Source organism: Sphaerodactylus townsendi, linkage group LG04 (genome assembly GCF_021028975.2).
Source record: "Sphaerodactylus townsendi isolate TG3544 linkage group LG04, MPM_Stown_v2.3, whole genome shotgun sequence".
NCBI classification, from domain to species: Eukaryota; Metazoa; Chordata; class Lepidosauria; order Squamata; family Sphaerodactylidae; genus Sphaerodactylus; species Sphaerodactylus townsendi.
The window spans coordinates 6,355,365-6,375,396 of record NC_059428.1 but is presented as its reverse complement, the minus strand read 5'-3'; positions in this window follow the sequence as shown (position 1 = coordinate 6,375,396).

The window sequence follows — 20,032 nt, the reverse complement described above, 5'->3', positions numbered from 1 at the left end:
TGTAGTCCATAACATCTGGAGTGCCAAAGGTTCGCCACCACGGGTATATCATTTCAGAAATTTTAAAATATATATTTTTATTACTCGAAAGTTTGTGTACGTGGGGACATGGGGAGGAGTTTGTATGGGGACTATAGAGATGATTCCTGGAGGCAGTGTGGTGTAGTGGTTAAGAGCAGGTGGATTCTAATCTGGGGATCTGGGTTCGATTCCCCACTCCTCTACCTGAGCGGTAGACTCTTATCTGGTGAACCGGATTTGTTTCCTCCTCCTCCACATGAAGCCTGCTGGGTGACGTTGGGCCAGTTCACAGTTATCTCTGAACTCTGTCAATTCCACCTGCCTCACAAGGTGTCTATTGTGGGGAGAGGAAGGGAAGGAGTTTGTAAGCCCCTTTTAGTCTCTAAAGGGGGAGGGTATAAATCCAAACTCCTCTTCTTCTCCCACACTTGAATATTATCTTTTGTGGTTTAACCGCGCAGTATTTTGCAGTCCGCTTAGCTGCAAACGGTGACCAGTCCTCTGAAACTTGACATATACGGAACAAATAAAGGACGGGATGGGAAACTAGACTTGGGAACCGACTGTGTAAGTCGATGTTAGAACACAACATGTTTCCCCCCCTGGGATTTTTCTGCCTGAGGTCAGAAAAGAGAGAATGCTGATGGTAGCAACAGGAAACAAGATTGCAGGAAACCGGAGGGCAGTGGAAAGATCTTGCCTTGTTGTTATGCTACATGTACTGTGAAGCTGCCTTATATAAAAAAAGGAAATTAAACAGAACGAAAGAAAGAATAGAAAAAAATATTGCGTGTGTTGTTTTAGCCAGCTCTTGTTCACGTGCTTTATCCCTGACGGAATCATCCTAGTGCCCACGGTTTCTGGACTGGCCGATGTGTGACGATGTGTTTAAAAATGGCAAGCTGCCGTTGGTGGTCACATGACACCGTGCAGGGGCCCCCGGCCTGTTTGAGCCTGTGGATACATTCAGAATTCCTACACAGCGGGCTGGGTGCCGCCACAAAATGGCCGCTGCAGGAGGCAGAGCCGGCACAAAATGGCTGCTGCAGGAGGCAGAGCCGGCACAAAATGGTCACTGCAGGAGGCAGAGCCGCCACAAAATGGCTGCTGGAGGGGGCAGAGCCGCCACAAAATGGCTGCTGCAGGAGGCGGAGATGCCACAAAATGGCTGCTGCAGGAGGCAGAGCCATCTGCACAACGATTGCCCCCATTTAACTTGAGTAACGCTGTGGTGCTGCACTTTCCTGCTGACAACTGCAGCCACCGGAGCCTTCTGCACGCGACTCCTCAGCCCAAGCGCTCTGGAGCACCAGGCATGCTGGGGGGCTCGGCTCAGCTGCTCCTTGCCCTGGGGCTACATAGTCCCCCCCCCAGCCCCAGCAGGTGAGCCATGACACTGCCCCAGGAGTTGACCCTTTTGCGCCGCCACTATGGCCACCACTCCCTGACCCAGGCAGCCCACAAGCCTGGCTGGGGGTAGCGCCTTGCTTGGCCTTGGCTGCCCCCCAGCTAAGAGCTCCTTCCCCCAAAGCCTGGCCCCTTCTCCCAAACACTCTAAGTGCGACAGGGCTACTTGGAGCAGCTCTGGGCTGGGGAGGCGTGCAGGCGAGCAGAGCACCCAGAGGCAGTGAGCAGCGCGGCCCCACCTGGTCACAGCAGCCTAGATCAGCCCAGCTGGTGTCAGGCAGAGGAGGGGCAAGTGTGGCGGCCAGCACGGATGCTGTGGCGGCGGCAGCCTGAAGGAGCAGCCAGGCCAGGAGCCTTTCGCACTCAGATGAGATGCATTTAGTGGGCCCATAGCAAGTGCGTATGTCCCAGAGGGGCGCCTCTCCATGGGAAGGGCATGGGGGCGATTTTGCACCCGCCCAGTAGCACCCGGGGTCAATTGTCCCCCCATGTCCCTCGGGCAGATACGCTACTGCTGTGGTCCCATTTGGCTCGACTACTGATCTCAAAGTCTCCTTTTCCTCTCTGCAGCTGTTTGATCGGGAGCTCTGCGTCCGTCAGCTGAGATACTCGGGAATGATGGAAACCATCCGGATCCGCAGGGCTGGCTACCCCATCCGCTATACTTTTGTGGAGTTTGTGGATCGGTATCGTGTTCTCATGCCAGGGGTGAAGCCGGCATATAAACAGGTATATGAAGGATTGGAGCACCTTCCTTATGAGGAGAGGCTGCAGCGTTTGGGACTCTTTAGTTTGGAGAGGAGGCGTCTGAGGGGGGATATGATTGAAGTCTATAAAATTATGCATGGGGTAGAAAATGTTGACAGAGATAAAATTTTCTCTCTTTCTCACAATACTAGAACCAGGGGGCATCCATTGAAAATGCTGGGGGGAAGAATTAGGACTAATAAAAGGAAACACTTCTTCACACAACGTGTGATTGGTGTTTGGAATATGCTGCCACAGGAGGTGGTGATGGCCACTCACCTGGATAACTTTAAAAGGGGCTTGGACAGATTGATGGAGGAGAAGTCGATCTATGGCTACCAATCTTGATCCTCCTTGATCTGAGATTGCAAAGGCCTTAGCAGACCAGGTGCTCAGGAGCAGCAGCAGCAGAAGGCCATTGCTTTCACCTCCTGCCTGTGAGCTCCCAAAGGCACCTGGTGGGCCACTGCGAGTAGCAGAGTGCTGGACTAGATGGACTCTGGTCTGATCCAGCAGGCTAGTTCTTATGTTCTTATGTTCTTAGGTATACATTTTGTTCATGTGTCTATTTACTGGCTGGGACTGAAAGTGGATCACAGGATATTACATAAGACACAACCGAAGCAATACAATTAGGATTACAGAATTAGGGAACGATATGAACAACAAACTGTGTACGGCAAGGTGTACTATAAACAGTAAAAAGGTTAAGGTGCAAGCATCGGGTCATTACTGACCCATGGGGTGACATCACATCATGACGTTTACTAGGCAGGCTTGGTTTACGGGGTGGTTTGCCTTGGCTTTCCCCATTTGTCCACACTTTGGTGCCAGCAAGCTGAGTAGTTGCGCCGCCTGCATTGGTTACCGGTTGAATTCCGAATCATCTTCAAGGTGTGGGTGTTGACCTTTAAGGCCTTACGTGGCCTGGGACCCTCATACCTTCGGGACCGCACTACCCCATATGTCCCGGGTCGACCTCTGCGTTCAGCAGAGGCCAATCTACTGGAGATCCCTGGCCCCTCAATGACGCGGTTGGCCTCCACTCGGGCCAGGGCCTTTACGGCTCTGGCACCAGCCTGGTGGAACACTCTACCACCAGCTGTCCGGGCCCTGCGGGACCTTGGAGAGTTCTGCAGGGCCTGCAAAACCGATTTGTTCCACCGGGCCTTTGGAGTGCCCCAAAAGGCAGTGCGCTCCTGCGCCCACCCACCCTGGTCCCGATTTTAAAAGGTGACAATCTGGTCACCTTACTCAACCCGTGATTTTTGAAGATCACTAAACCAGCAATTCTTTAGCAAAATTTCGGGTTGGAGCCACTCCTGAATGAATGGCCACGCAGGAGATGCTTTATTTCTCTCCCTTCCCCTGTTCACTGTAAGTTCCTAGCCGTCCCCACTCAGGGAGATCCACCTGCCTATCACTCTGTGCAGGTCACCCAACAGTTTGTGGGCAAAGTTCCCCAAGCACATTTTCTCCCCATGGCAGCAAGTATGCCCAATACAGAAGAACATTTTGGTTATTGTACTATCGAAGGCTTTCACGGATGGAATCACTGAGGTGTTGTGGGGTTTCTGCGCAGTAGTGGGATCCAAAAATTTTAGTAACAGGTTCCCATGGTGGTGGGATTCAAACTGTGGCGTAGCGCCAATGGGGCTGGGCGGGGCACGACGGGGGCATGGCCAGGCATTCTGGGGGCGGGGCATTCCTGGGCGAGGCTATGGCAAGGACGCAGCCGCTGCGCAGGTCCTTGGCCGGGAAATGCATGCAGGCACAGGCTGCCACGCACGCCGGTGCACCTCCTGCTAGACTGCTTCAAGTTCTGTGCGCTACTGCTGAGAGGAGGGGCGTAACCAAGGCAAAAATCACGTGGCAAAATCACCAATTAGTAACCCCCTCTCGGCACACACAAATAATTAGTAACCTACTCTCGGGAACCTGTGAGAACCTGCTGGATCCCACCTCTGTTTCTGGGTTGTGTGACCGTGTTCCAGTAGCATTTTCTCTTATTTTATTTTATTTATTTATTATTCTACTTTTATACCGCCCTCCCCCGAAGGGCTCAGGGCAGTTTACAACAGTGATAAGACAATAAATATTAAAACAATTTAAAAGCAGCATCCAATTTCTGTATCAATTAAAATAAAGATGGCGTCCCGCTATTAAAACTCCTACAAAGGGAACAGCGGGTTGTAGCTGTTTCCGGGCACCCCTATCAGAGGCTGGACTCTCCAAAAGCCCGGCGGAATAACTCAGTCTTACAGGCCCTGCGGAATTCATTAAGGTCCCGCAGGGCCCGGACAGTCTTAACGTTTCACCTGCATCTGTGGCTGGCTGGCATATGATCCTCTGAAGATGCCAGCCACAGATGCAGGCGAAATGTCAGGAGAAAATGCTACCGGAACACGGCCATACAGCTGGAAACCACGCAACACTCTTGTTATTGCCCAGCCATTGCAGGGAGGCCCTTTTGTTTTATTTTGCAAGCTGCGCAGATGTAGCTATGCACGCGCAGCCGATTGTATCGTGAGACGATCGGCGTGGCTGCAGGGGTTCATTTCTGTATGCCCTGTGCAGCTATGCAAATGTTGCAGCAACTTAAAAAAACAACAACAGAAGTGTCTCCATGGAAAGGCATTGATATAAAAATTATAAAGATATGCTTGTTGCAAGATCACAGTTGAGATATATTCATAGTTAAAAATACATTTTGTGGTTGCTCTCAGGAAATCAGTGTCTGGGTGCTACTGGAACCGCTGCGTTTGCTATTTTGCAAGAACCAGCAGATACTTGCTCATGAGTGAAAGGGCAACACTGAGCACCGACCTGGGGGTTTGAAGCATGTGAATATGGTTCACCTAGCTGGTGAGGCTTTTTGCTGATCATGCTTGCTGGACAGAAAATATACGTAGCCCCACACGTAACCAAGTCCGAGGATGCTGAATGTATTCTTTTAGAAATATATCTTGGGATGTGCTGATTTGCAACAAGTCAAGATTGTGAGCCTGCGTGGACAGCCGGCCAGGATTGGCCAGAAGTGGTCAGGAGGGTCTGTTCAGGAATGTCTTAAAATGAGCTGTATTGCAATGCAGACTTCAGAGAGTTGATACCACGGTATTGCTCTCTCCATGTCTGCAGACATGTTAATAAACCTAGCTTGCTATGTTAATAAACCTAGCTTTCAATGGGTAAAAACTTCCATAACAATTTGGTGTCAGAAGTGGGATGCAAGTTTGTTTGAGGCTGCTGGCTTGTTAAGTGGAGGAGGCACCCTGAGTAAGGGAGGTGCCCCAACCGCTCTTTGGTTGGCCCGCACTCTGGGTTGGCTTTCACTTTTGACGTTGCCAAGGGCCCCACAAAGTGGCAATAACATCCTAGTAGCTGGATCCCCACAGGAGGGGAAGAAGACTGCTGTTGGTGAGTAGCTCTTGTTTGGTTGGAATCCCCATAGGCAGAATGGGTAATAAGGCCTCGAGGAAAGGAAGGAGGGGACTCATGGGGGATGCCCCGTCTGCACTGTCTGAGAAAATGCAGGCAGAGATCCCTCGAGACAGCCCGCTGGGGTGGCTTTGTCTCAACTGGGGCAGTGTGGCAGAAATGTCTTAAAATGAGCTGTTTTGCAATGCAGACTTCAGAGAGTTGATACCACGGTATTGCTCTCTCCATGTCTGCAGACATGTTAATAAACCTAGCTTGCTATTAGCCATCCTTGTGTGGAGTTTTCAATGGGTAAAAACTTCCATAACAGCATGAAAGCACCTGGATTGTTTCCATGGGCTCTAATCACGGCCTGCATGGCACGCGTGTGAACATTGGGGAAAACAGGTTTCTTTATAATGATTGCAACCTGTTACACATTTGCTGCGAGGAATCCAACATAAAAATGCCGAGGTAGCATCTTAAATCTTAAAGTCTTCGAAGATCCTCTGTTTCAAGTTCTCGATGCAATTTTCAAAAAGAAAATTTGCAAGGAAACATCGGCAGCTGGAAAGCCACAGGGGAGATCTGCTAATTTCCCCTTCATATGATATGCAAGAATGGCACACAGATGTAATTTCTAGTAAGGGAATAGCGACTAATAAGGAAAAGGATTACCTCTGTGTTTACTTATGGAACCCCCCGGTTTAAATGTAAATGTAATATTCTGTCTCTATCAAGGGAAGTCTCACATAATAAATAGAGACATGGTGCTGGAAAACGTAATATTATAGAATCAGCAAGAATGAATTTGACAGTAATGTAATGCCTATTTTGCTACTTGATGAATGTAGATAAATATATAGTTGCACACAGAAAACAGAATGCAAACAGGCTAAGCAAATCAGCCAGCACACTCCTGAGGATACGTCCATGAAATATCCTAAACCACATTTCAGATCTAAAAGTGATAATGTTTAATCCCCTGTTTATAGGTGGATAGAAACCCAACAACTAGAGGTATCTCCCCACCATATTTTCCTTTAAAGAAATAAAGGCTCCCTATCTGCTGCTCAAAATCGTTCGATCCGAGAAGCTTGAAAGAAAGGAAAGGAAATCTAAACCATTCCACCAGTTTAAAATTGTTTTTCAAGCAATTTGAAATCTTCACGTTCAGAACAAAATCTTTCTGATAATACTTAAGCATCATTTAATTAAAAATTGCTTCCAAGCAATTTGAAATCCTCACATTCAGAACAAAATCTTTCTGATAATACTTAAGCATCATTTAATAAAACATAACCATTTGTACGACACTGTCACACAACCCCTGTAAGGTAGGTCAGTATTATCTTCCTCTTATTGCAAATGGTGGGGGGTAAGAGGCAGAAAAGGGCTTTACTAAGAACCCTTACTAGGCCTAAAGTGGTGGACTTGAGACTAAACGGGTGCAATTTGGAGGATCAGATTAATTTAAAGTGCCTTGCCTTTAAAATATATATTCAGCCTCTTGGTCCTATTCTGGGTAGCTTACAATAACAGCAACAAAACTGAAAATGCAACATCCACAAATTAAGAAAACTAAGATTTGTCCCTAAGAATCCAAATGGACTGTGTAGATCAAACTGACTCCTCAATGTGAAATTATTGAAAGTGGCCTAGAATCAAGGAAAAAAGACTACCAGGGTAATCCAACCTAATGCAGTAGAACACACAATCGAAGCCATTCCCTAATGAAATGGCCATCCAACCTCCTCCTTAAAAACCTCCTGTGCTGAAAAGACTCCACCACACTCCTATGTAGAGCATCCCGAATTCTGTTTTAATAATTCACCCTCAGGCAGTTCTTCCTAGGTGTTTCCTTGGTGCAAAATGCATCACCTGTACCTTGAATCCATGATTCCTTGTCCTAGTTTAGTACATTTTAGTCCACACCCCACACGGGATGGAGCCTCAGTGGGTTGCTGCTGTTTTAATTGTACAGTTTTGGCTCCCGACCCTGATCTTGCAATTAGTTCTTGTTGGCCACCGGGCCTGTGAGTCCCTCGGTGATAGGCCTGTATAAAATTCTAAATAATAAATAGCCAGGATAGATGCAGGCATGACAGACAGATAGTGACAGATAGACGGTCAGTTCCTCTGGGAGTGGCGGTCAACAACCGTGCTCCTTTTTTTTTGACATGAAGCCTCTGTGTCAAATGTTTGTGTCACTTTGGGCCACCATGTCACCCCTTAACCTACGCTTCTCCAGACTAAACATCCCCAGCTCCCTAAGTCTCTCTTCATAGGGCATAGAATCCAGACCTTTTACCATTTTAGTCACCCTCCTCTGGACATGTTCCAGCTTGTCAATACCCTTTTTAAATTAAAGTGCCTAAGCAACATGACAGCAGGACTCCAGGTGAAGCCCACTCAATGCGGCAAAGAGTGGCATGCCCGGCTGCGTCCCTCAACCTGTAATTAATCAACCCCTGTTGATGCAGACTCAGAATTGTATTGTCTTTCTGCTCTTCCTTATCACATCATGCTGGGAATTCATGCTCAGTTTGTGGTCTACTAAAACTCCCCCCCCTTTTGGCTCTTAATATCTGGGCCCTTTTCCATCTAATGGGACTTGCCGTTTAAAATTAGGGTTTGTCGGACGCCTCTTATTACTTTTACTGCTGTTTTTAAAGGTTTTAATTATATATATACTTGTATTGAGATTTTATGCTGTACACCGCCCGGAGCCACTTGGGGATGGGGGGGTATAAAAGTATAAATAAATAAATAAATAAATAAATAAATAAATAAATAAATAAATAAATAAATAAAAAAGCCAGGTGTCACCCATCCTATATCTGTGCGCTTCATTTTTTTTCTGCCCATGTGAAGTATCTTAATATTTTGTGAGTTTTGGCCCAGCTCTCTAATCCGCCCAGGTCATTTTGAATTCTAACCCCTCCTAATTTGGTGTTATCTGCAAATGTGATTAGCATATGCCCTCTGTTTCATCATCCAAGTCACTGATCAAAATGTTGAACCACACTGGGCCCAGGACAGAACCCTGCAGCACCCCACTAGTCATTTTTTCTCCAGGATGAAGATGAACCATTGGTGAGCACCCTTTGGGTTTGGTCAGTCCACCAATTACAAATCCATCTAACAGTAGCATTGTCTAGTCCACATTTTATTAGCTTGCAAGAATGTCATGGGGCCCCTTGTCAAAGGCCTTACTGAAATCAAAGTATGCTACATTCACAGCATTCCCTTCGTCTTGCTTTACATCAGAAAAGAAGGGGTTCAATCAAAAGCAGATTGGAAAAATCAGGTTGACAACTACCAGGTGGGTCCTAGAGATCTCCTGGATCTACCACTGATCTCCAAGCTATAGAGATCTGTTGGTATCGGCCAAGTGCCAGTCACACAATCCAGTCACATAATCAGAGGTGGGATCCAGCAGGTTCTCACCAGTTCCCGAGAGTGGGTTACTAATTATTTGTGTGTGCCGAGAGGGGGTTACTAATTGGGTCTGCTTTTCCGTTAGAAATTCCATTAGGTCCAAAGATCATAAAGCCCTGTTGTTTCCTATGTGGCTGGTTAGCGAAGGTAGAAAACGGGATAATTCTCCCTGTTGGGCTGTTTTAAAAACATGTTTTAGAAGTATGGTAAAGTTCCTTGTTTAAGGAAAGTATCCTTCTTTTGATTTCTAGAAACAAAATTAAGTATTTGAAAGTATTAAGTATTTGACAGGCAGTCAATTAGAGGAGAAGTAGTTGTTTCTGTTGGCAGTAGACGGTAGGACTTGCTATAATGAGTTTAAATTATGGACAGAAAAATACCAGCTGGAAATTAGGAACTTTTTTTCCCAGTAAGAGTTTTTTTACAGTAACAGAGAAATTATTAATGCCCCGCCCCTGGAATGCCCGGCCACGCTCCCATCCTGCCCCGCCCAGCCCCATTAGCGCTATGCCACTGTTTCAATCCCACCACCATGGGAACCTGTTACTAAAATTTTCCGATCCCACCACTGCACATAATCCAACGCATGCTAATTAGCTAGTGAGGTCAGAAGTGAGTGACCAATCAATTGACCATCTATTGGTCAGAGAAGTGCGGCAGGCTTTGCTCTGCACACAGGAAACAGGTATATATCCTTTGTTTCCCGCTCTGCACATGCTCTCTCTTCTCCTGAGTAGTAGCAGTAGTCATGTGATAGCAAAGAGGGAGCTAGCTTATTCAGCTAGCCAGCTAGAAAGCTATTTTGTTGTTTTGTGTCTTGCTTGGAAATTTGGGTGCAACAGATATTGGATTCGGCCCAAATCTGGGTGAATTTGGGCATATTCAGGCCAAAATCAGCCCGAATATGTCCTGCCAAAATATGAATGAATTCGAATGCAAGGTATTCAGACTTTTTTTGCATTTTTTTTGTGTTTTTTCACATTTGTGCTTGCAGGAGGCACACTTTTAAAGCTAGCGGCACCAAAATTTCAGGGTCTCATCTAGAGACGGTTCTGATGATACCCCCAAGCTTGGTAAAGTTTGGTTCAGGGGGCCAATGGGAGATGGGGCACCCCCTTTGGGGATCCATAACTTTGGACCCCCTGAAGCAAACTCCACCAATTCCTGGTGGTATCATCAGGACAGTCTCTGGATGAGATCCTGAAATTTCGGTGCCACTAGCTTTAAAAATGCACCCCCTGCAGGCACAAACATGAAGAAACACCCCAAAAAATCAGACGGACCCGAATTTTTTGCATCTACCCGAATATTCAGGTATATTCGAATATGTTATTTGTCTTATTCGGGCATACAGATAAATATGGCCAAATAAATCCAAATCCGAATTTTACCGAATTTCTGGGGTATTGATCAAGCCTATTTGTATCCAAGTTTTCCCCTCCCTCATTAGCCTAGTAAAGTTTTATTATTACAAGCAACTGCCTTTGCCTCTTTATTTGCACAGACTCTGCATTTATTTTAATAAGAGTGATATAAACATCACTACAAGATCAGTTCCCCTGGAGAAAATGGCCACTTCAGAAGGTGGACTCTATGGCATTATGCCCCTCTGAAGCCCCTCCCCTTCTCCAAACCCCGCCCTCCTCAGCCCCCACCCACAAACTCTCCAGGTATTTCCCACCCAGAGCTAGCGACACAAACTCCAAAGTGTGCCCTGCCTGGCGCTCTTTTGGTTGATAATAAATGTTTATTTTCTCATATATATACCACTATACGCTTCCACATCTACCATTACATTAATATAAAATAAAAATAACAAATACAAGAGGACACAAGAAAAATTAAAACATCAATGTTTTACATCAATGAAAAATTAAAACATCAATGATCCCTCTGGGGGAGGGTGGTATGTAAGTTTAACCAATAAATAAATAAATGTTACAATATTATAACTAACTGAACCAAATGCCATAAAACCACGTAAAGACTTTCCGCTATCTCATTGCTGAATACTAACCCATTCTAGGCTCAAGCATCTATTTAACATGATCCTCTGAAGATGCTAGCCACAGATGCAGGCGAAACATCAGGAGAAGATGCTACTAGAACACGGCCATACAGCCTGGAAACCACCCAACACCCCTCTAAAACAAAACAATTTATCAATTATACACTGTATCATTACTAATATTCTAATGCGTCGTGCTGTTTTATTTTAGATGCCAAATCCTGCAATTATTTCTCTTCCACTATATTTTTTTCAATAGCTCATCCATAAAAGGTTTCCAGTTTTCTACAGACTTCTCCATGTTACTCTCTTAAAGTTGTTAATTTTGCTATTTCTGAGTATTCTGTGACGCCAACTGGGAGGAAAACTCAGATGGAGAGGAGAGGACAGTTTTGGCTCCGGATTCCCAGGCACCTCCTGTAAACACAGGGCCTGAGCAGCAGTGGTGGGATCCAAAAATTTTAGCAACAGGTTCCCATGGTGGTGGGATTCAAACAGTGGCGTAGCGCCAATGGGGCTGGGAGGGGCACGACGGGGGCGTGGCCAGGCATTCCAGGGGCGGGGCATTAATAATTTCTCTGTTACTGTAAAAAACTCTTACTGTAAAAAAAAAGTTCCTAATTTCCAGCTGGTATCTTTCTGTCCATAATTTAAACTCATCATAGCAAGTCCTATCGTCTGCTGCCAACAGAAACAACTACTTCTCCTCTAATTACTTAATTTTGTTTCTAGAAATCAAAAGAAGGATACTTTCCTTAAACAAGGAACTTTACCATACTTCTAAAACATGTTTTTAAAACAGCCCAACAGGGAGAATTATCCCGTTTCCTACCTTCGCTGACCAGCTACATAGGAAACAACAGGACTTGATGATTTTTGTCTTGCCTTGTCTTGGCTCTACACTGTGTATTCATTAAACGATTGAACCCGCTAAGAACTGTGTCTAGTTTGTCTCTGGTTCCCGAGGGCCTGTTCACGACAGAAGGGCACATGGGCAGGTTTGGGGTGTGCAGGTGAATGCTGTAATTTGAGGGCTGCTGGTAGACTGAGGAATACTTTCCGCCGAGTGCCCACTAAGACCCGGAACTGGGTTCAGGAAGGGTGTCACCTTCCCTGTGCTCTAGTGAGTGTTTCACAAGGCTGAAGCAAGGGGGAACTCTTTAGGACTCTTTAGTTTGGAGAGGAGACGTTTGAGGGGGGATATGATTGAAGTCTATAAAATGATGCATGGGGTAGAAAATGTGGACAGAGAGAAATTTTTCTCTCTTTCTCACAATACTAGAACCAGGGGGCATCCATTGAAAATGCTGGGTGGGGGGGAGAATTAGGACTAATAAAAGGAAACACTTCTTCACGCAACGTGTGATTGGTGTTTGGAATATGCTGCCACAGGAGGTGGTGATGGCCACTAACCTGGATGGCTTTAAAAGGGGCTTGGTCAGATTTATGGAGGAGAAGTCGATTTATGGCTACCAATCTTGATCCTCTTTGATCTGAGATTGCAAATGCCATAGCAGACCAGGTGCTCAGGAGCAGCAGCAGCAGAAGGCCATTGCTTTCACATCCTGCATGTGAGCTCCCAAAGGCACCTGGTGGGCCACTGCGAGTAGCAGAGTGCTGCACTAGATGGACACTGGTCTGATCCAGCTGGCTCTTTCTTATGTTCTTAAGGCCACTGCTTTCACATCCTGCACGTGAGCTCCCAAAGGCACCTGGTGGGCCACTGTGAGTAGCAGAGAGCTGGACTAGATGGACTCTGGTCTGATCCAGCTGGCTTGTTCTTATGTTCTTATGAACTGCGCCAGGGGCATGTACACCGTGCGCCCCTGTAATGCCCCCGCCATGCCATGCCATGCCACGCCCCCTCACTGGCACCCGCCCGGTGCATCGCATGCACCCCTGTTCCCTTGACGCTACGCCACTGGTGCTTTGATATCCAGAGACCGTCTTCTTTTAAAAAATCAATGCTTCTTGAGGAACACTGACACCCTCTTGGTGCATGGCCTGTCTAGGGTTACCTGCACTGGGCTCGGAAATCCTTGGAGCTTTGGAAAGGGGATGGAGACTGGGCAAAGCAGGGTTTGGAGTGAAGCACAAGCTCAGCAGGGTATAATGCTGCAGCGTCCCTCCTCCAAAGCCCCGTTTTCTCCAGAGGACCTGGTCTCTGTCGGCTGGAGACCAATTGTAAGATCAGGAAATCTCCAGGTCCACATGGGTGTCAGCACCCCTGCTGGTGCATCATTTGAGCTCGCTCGCAAGAAGCTCACATTGAACTCACAACGTCATTGTGGTCCAGAGTGTGTAACCAAGTCCACGCCTCCAACTGTGGTCTGTCTCAGAAAAAGATGTTAGTACAGTTGTATATTCCAGACCTTTTTTTTGTTGTAGAATGCTCCGCCTGGGTCCTAGCGCCTACCTAGCCCTGTTCCCCCTCATATGTTTGAAAGTAAAAATACATTTCGGAATCCAGTTTAACAATGCACAAAATGATGCTTTCGACAAAGGCAGTCTGTAAAAATGAATGATGATTCCCATATTCAGAGGTGGGATCCAGCAGGTTCTCACAGGTTCCCGAGAGGAGGTTACTAATTATTGGTGTGTGCTGAGAGGGGGTTACTTATTGGTGATTTTGCCACGTGATTTTTGCCTTAGTTACGCCCCTCCTCTCAGCAGTAGCGCGCAGAACTTGAAGCAGTCTAGCAGGAGGTGCACCGGCGTGCGTGGCAGCCTGCGCCTGCGTGCATTCGTTTCCCGCCCAAGGACCGGCACAGCGGCTGCATCCTTGCCACAGCCCCGTCCAGGAATGCCCAGCCACGCTTCCGTCGTGCCCCGCCCAGCCCCATTGGTGCTATGCCACAGTTTGAATCCCACCACCATGGGAACCTGTTACTAACATTTTTGGATCCCACCACTGCCCATATTCATTCGCGACTATATTCTAATGTGGAAGTGTATAATTTTCTGCACCTCAGCTGACCATACTAACATCTTTTTCTGAGACAGAGTGGTAAAAAGTTCCAGAGTTTTTGCTCAAAGTCCTTTGGACTGAGACTGTTCTAAAGACCGTGACGCCCTTGTAATAATTGCTACTGGCTTCATTTTTGAAGGTGCAAGCTGAACACCGTGGAGGGAGTTACACTCCTACGTGAAGCAAACAGAGCTGCTCCTTCTGCCTCAAGTCCCCCAAGAGAGCCACCACATCTTCAAGGGCATTCCAGATGTCATCTGTCCTTCTCCCATTCTGGTTCCAAACATTTTCCCTCACACACTCCAATTTGAGGGAGGTGTCTCCAAACTCTGAGAGGTATTACTTTCCAAAAATTCCTAGAGATTTAGGAATGAAGGGTGGGCAGGGTGAAGTTTGGGGAAGGGAGACCTCAGACCTAATGTCACGGAGTGTGCCCTCCAAAGCTAAGGTGACCATATGGTCACCTTTGTGAACCGGGACAGGCAAGTAGGTGGGTGGCCGCACGTGCACGCGCGGCCACAGGAGCGCATGGCCTTCTGGGGTGCTGCCGTTTCCCGCTCTGTGACAGGGTGGGAAACGGCAGCGCCCCAGAAGGCCGTGCTCCTGTGGCAGCATGCGCGGGAGGCTGCCACTGCCTTGCGCCCTAGAAGGCAGTGCGGCAGCCTTCCAAAAATCGGGACAATTGAAATAACCCGCGGGACATGGGACAAATTGTTTGAAGGTGGGACTGTCCCACCAAAAGCGGGACATCTGGTCAGCCCATCCAAAGCAACCATTTTCGCCAAAATGGATCACTGTTGGCCTGTGTGATGAACACAGGCTCACTAGGTCTCAATAGATTTGCAGACTGGATTCTCCAAAGAGCTGAGAACTGCTACAGCAGCTGGGGATCAGCTGTAATTCTGCAAGATCTCCATAGAATCATAGAGTTGGAAGAGACCCCAAGGGCCATTAAGTCCAATCCCCTGCCATGCAGGAACACACAGTCAAAGCACTCCCGACATATGTTCATCCAGCCTCTGTTTAAAAACCTCCAAAGGAGACTCCACCACTCTCCGAGGCAGTGAATTCCACTGTTGAACAGCCCTGACGGTCAGGAAGTTCTTCCTGATGTTTAGGTGGAATCTCTTCTCCTTCACCTTGAATCCATTACTCCGTGTCCTCGTCTCTCAGGCAGCAGAAAACAAGATTGCTACCTCACCAACATGACATCCCTTCTAATATTTAAATTACAACTGACCTCCAGACTACATTAACGTTGCCACAACGTAGCTTTAAAAGGGGCTTGGACAGATTTATGGAGGAGAAGTTGATCTATGGCTACCAATCTTGATCCTCCTTGATCTGAGATTGCAAATGCCTTAGCAGACCAGGTGCTTGGGAGCAGCAGCAGCAGCAGAAGGCCATTGCTTTCACATCCTGCATGTCTAAGATTTCACATCCTGCATTGCTTTCACATCCTGCATGTGAGCTCCCAAAGGCACCTGGTGGGCCACTGCGAGTAGCAGAGAGCTGGACTAGATGGACTCTGGTCTGATCCAGCTGGCTTGTTCTTATGTTCTTATGAACTGCGCCCGGGGCACATGTGCACCGTGCACCCCTGTAATGCCCCCGCCCCGCCATGCCACACCACCTCACTGGCACCCGCCCGTGCATCGCATGCACCCCTGTTCCCTTGACGCTATGCCACTGGTGTAGATGGACTCTGGTCTGATCCAGCAGGCTAGTTCTTATATTCTTATGAAGGGAATTGTAACTCCAGGATCCGCATGGAAGCTGGCAACTGGAGTTCCCTGGCAGCAGGAAAATTGCTGGACTCCCCTTGAGGCCCTGTCTGTGTTTCAAATTTCAAGGGGTGTCAACCCCTTTTTATACACTAATCTCTAAGGCTACCAGAACACCACGGGGACAGATCCGTGGTTGAGCGATACCACACACAATTGCAAACCTCCAAACCACGGATGGCTTCTGAGCACCAAGAACCCCCATTGGTGGGATTTTGGGAATGGATCTCCATTAAAGGACGGCACAAGACTTAAGCGGCAGCCTACAGAGATCTCTCTTACCGTTAAAAGCATGGGGGGCTTCACAGCCTGGTTGACGTTCCGGAGCAAAGTCCATTTCCCCTGGTCTTTCTCTTGGCTGTCCATCACGCCCTGGCATTGGGTCCCAGCGGCCAATTGCATCCCGTCGGCATTCCACACAGGCTGCTATAACTCACAGAGTCCACCTTTGAATCTTAGACATTTTCTGTCAGGGGGGAAGGCTGGACAGAAAACAGCTCAATTTAGTCTTATATACGAGTATGGGCTCCCATCTTTCTTTCTCCTTCCCTCAAAATCCTTCCTTTCCTATTCACAAGACTTACTCTTCGTCATTCACTCTGGTAGAAGTTTCTGCACGCTTGTGAAAAATGTGACGTTTCCTTCGGCTCCCAGCTCAAACAATACCACGGCACTGTGTTGTGCTGTCGTGGTGGAAGTCCGCTGCAAAATTTCCAGATTCCACCTGTGGAAACGGCTAATACGTCAGACTTGAGAAGGGCAGGCGTAAGATCAGGAAGCAATGCTCTCCTTCTTGTCGCGGCTCTCTTGTGCTTTTGCCTTCTTTCCCCCAGTTTGCAGCTACGCGGAGTTTCACGTCTTGCAGACAACTCCCCGAGAGCTCTCTTGGATACTTATTAATCCGCAAAAGCAGCCAGTCCCCCCCGGGTGACACATGGCTTTTAATTAACTCTAATAATTTCCAAGCGCCAAGTTAACCAAAGCACAAACGGGAACCCAAAACCAAAGGCCATCTGGTATACTCTTTAAACCGATCGTCTGGCCGCGGAGCCATAGCAACAGGATTTTAAATAATTCAGTGAGAGGCATCCTGAACTACTAGTATATATTAAATCAGCACTGTTGGGGGGATACCCGGGAAAGTTTGCAGGATGAAACTGGCGGCTGCAACGGGATATCATTAATAACTCCGGAAAACTTTGGGGCGGCTGAAGAATCGCTTCGGCCCCTTCCGCACATGCAGAATAATGCACTTTCAATCCACTCCAATGCACTTTGCAGAATAATGCACTTTCAATCCACTCCAATGCACTTTGCAGAATAATGCACTTTCAATCCACTCCAATGCACTTTGCAGAATAATGCACTTTCAATCCACTCCAATGCACTTTGCAGAATAATGCACTTTCAATCCACTTCAATGCACTTTGCAGAATAATGCACTTTCAATCCACTCCAATGCACTTTGCAGAATAATGCATTTTCAATCCACTTCAATGCACTTTGCAGAATAATGCACTTTCAATCCACTCCAATGCACTTTGCAGAATAATGCACTTTCAATCCACTCCAATGCACTTTGCAGAATAATGCACTTTCAATCCACTCCAATGCACTTTGCAGAATAATGCACTTTCAATCCACTCCAATGCACTTTGCAGAATAATGCACTTTCAATCCACTTCAATGCACTTTGCAGAATAATACACTTTCAATCCACTTTCACAATTATTTGCAAGTGGATTTTGCTATTCCGCATAGTAAATTCCAGCTGCAAAGTGCACTGAATGTGGATTGAAAGTGCATTATTGGAAGGGTCTTTATACACATGCCCTACTTTGCCCTACTCGTTTCTGGTCTGATTGCTCTATGTAGAGTTATATTTTCTTCAGAGTTTTCATGCAAGGAATCCAAATTATGATCCAAACTCATTCAAATCCTGCACCAGTACCAGCATTTCACCCTTTCCTTGCTTGTGGAATGGGAAATATCTTGTAAAGGGGGTCAAGGCAATTTTCAGGCTCGCATGGAGCAACCGTGTATCTAAAGAAGTGAGCTGTGACTCAGGAAAGCGCCTATGGAGATAAATGTTGTCCGGAAAAGTCAGATCAATGTAGAATAGAATAGAATAGAATAGAATAGAATCTTTATTGGCCAAGTGTGATTGGACACACAAGGAATTTGTCTCCGGTGCATATGCTCTCAGTGTACATAAAAGAAAAATACATTTGTCAAGAATCATAAGGTACAGCACTTAATCATAAGGTACAGCACTTAATGATTGTCATATAGGTCTAGTAAGCAATCAGTCTAGTAAGTCTAGTAAGCAATCAGGAAACAATCAGTGGAAGCATGTTGTCAGGAAAGCTCCTATGGCGATCAACATGGAGCTTTTCCGCGCAATCCATGTAAAATGTTTGGAGGCAGAAACGAAAACATTTCCTCCGTGGGTTTCTGCATTGTTTTTACCCCTAAACGTTTTATTTCCAGCCTCAAAACATTTTCAATAAATCCCTTTTGAAAGCGATTCTCTGGCGGAAGTGTTCTGAGAATGTCTTCAGTTGCTGTGCGGTCTGTGGACTACATTTCCCAAGCTTCTCTGCTCCCTTGAACTTCCTCCCCAGTGACATTTTCCGAGCTCACCACTCCCTCCCTCTGGTTTATTTGCAGCCGTTGAAAAATAACAACGGTGACATTGGAAAGCGCCATCAAGTCACGGCCAACTTACGGTTACCCCTGTGGGTTTTCAAGAGAAGAGAATGTCCGAGCTGGTTTGCCATCACCTGTCTCTGCATAGCAACCCTGGACTTCCTTGGTGGTCTCCCACCCAAACACCAACCACGGCTGATTCTGTTTAGCTTCTGGGATCTGAGCAGATAGGGTTAGCCTGGGGGTTGGGATTTGGCAAGTGCCAGTCACACAATCCAGTAATGAAGGAGTTAATTGTTGCATGCTAATTAGTTAATGAGGTCAGAAGTCAGTGACCAGGTCATTGATACCTATTGGTTGGGTGGGCTACATGCAAGTCTGCACGTAGGCTTTAGATATATCTTCTTTGTGTTGCACTCTGCACGCGTTCTGTTCAGTTCACTCTATCCATAGCTTAGTAGCCATGTAATAGTCTAAGCAGCAAGCTGGCTGTTGGTGCTAGCCGTACACATAGATGTTTATTGTTTTTCTTCCAAGTTTCCCTTCCCTGTAGTAAGTAAACTTTATTTCAGTAAAGCAACTGGTCTCTGCCTCATTATTGCATTAACCCTGCTAATTAAGTATTTGTCCACACGACACTGGGCCACTGGTGGCGAACCTATGGCACTCCAGATGTTCATGGACTACAACTCCCATTAGCCCCTGCCAGCATGGCCAATTGGCCTAAAACTGAGACTTAGAGGGGGAATGAGCATGAAGCTCTGGCCAGACTCAGTTTTAGGTATTGGATGGCCCAGGCTAACCCATCCACAGGCAACTAACTGCTAGCCTATGAGCATGGACTCTATGGGAACGGGAAGCAGACTTATGTAGCTTCCCTCCCCAGCCCCGTGCAGAAATTATAACTTTGGCACACTCCAACCTCACAACCGCTTTTTCTGCACATGCAGAATAATCCACTTTCAATTCACTTTCATAGTTGTTTGCAAGTGGATTTTGCTATTCTGCACAGTAAAATCCAGCTGCAAAGTGCATTGAAAGTGGATTGGAAGCGCATTATTCTGCATGTGCGGAAGGGGCCAACAGAGCACGATCCTTCTGATATGTGGAAAATCTGGGCTTCTGGCATCAGGGACAGCCACGCGCCGCACATCTCTCCTTATGCTCGGTTGTATCGTAAAGGTATTCTGATCTGGAACGTTCAATAAAGCAGAATTCTTCATCATGGAAAAGGAGCTTACATGTAACCCCCATGCTCAGAATGGGTTGACCCAGAAAGGGGTGGAGACTCAAAGCAGCAGAAGACTGCAGAGCTCATGTAGTTTGGAGGAGACAAGGCTACCAGACTCCAACCTTGATTTGTATAAGCCCTTAACACCTTGTTAAGGTAACTGCATTGTTGTTGGGAACTAGTGGGAAGGTAGTTGTTTATTTTTGCTATGTTGTAAATGTTGGAGTTTATTGTTTCAGGGTTTTTTTGTGTTTGTAGTGGGTGAGAGTTCTCCTGGAAACCTTCATCATGTTGAATCCTGTTCGCCAAGCCCTTGGAGTCTTCAGGAGCCAACCCACTTGCAGGAAGAATTGGACTTG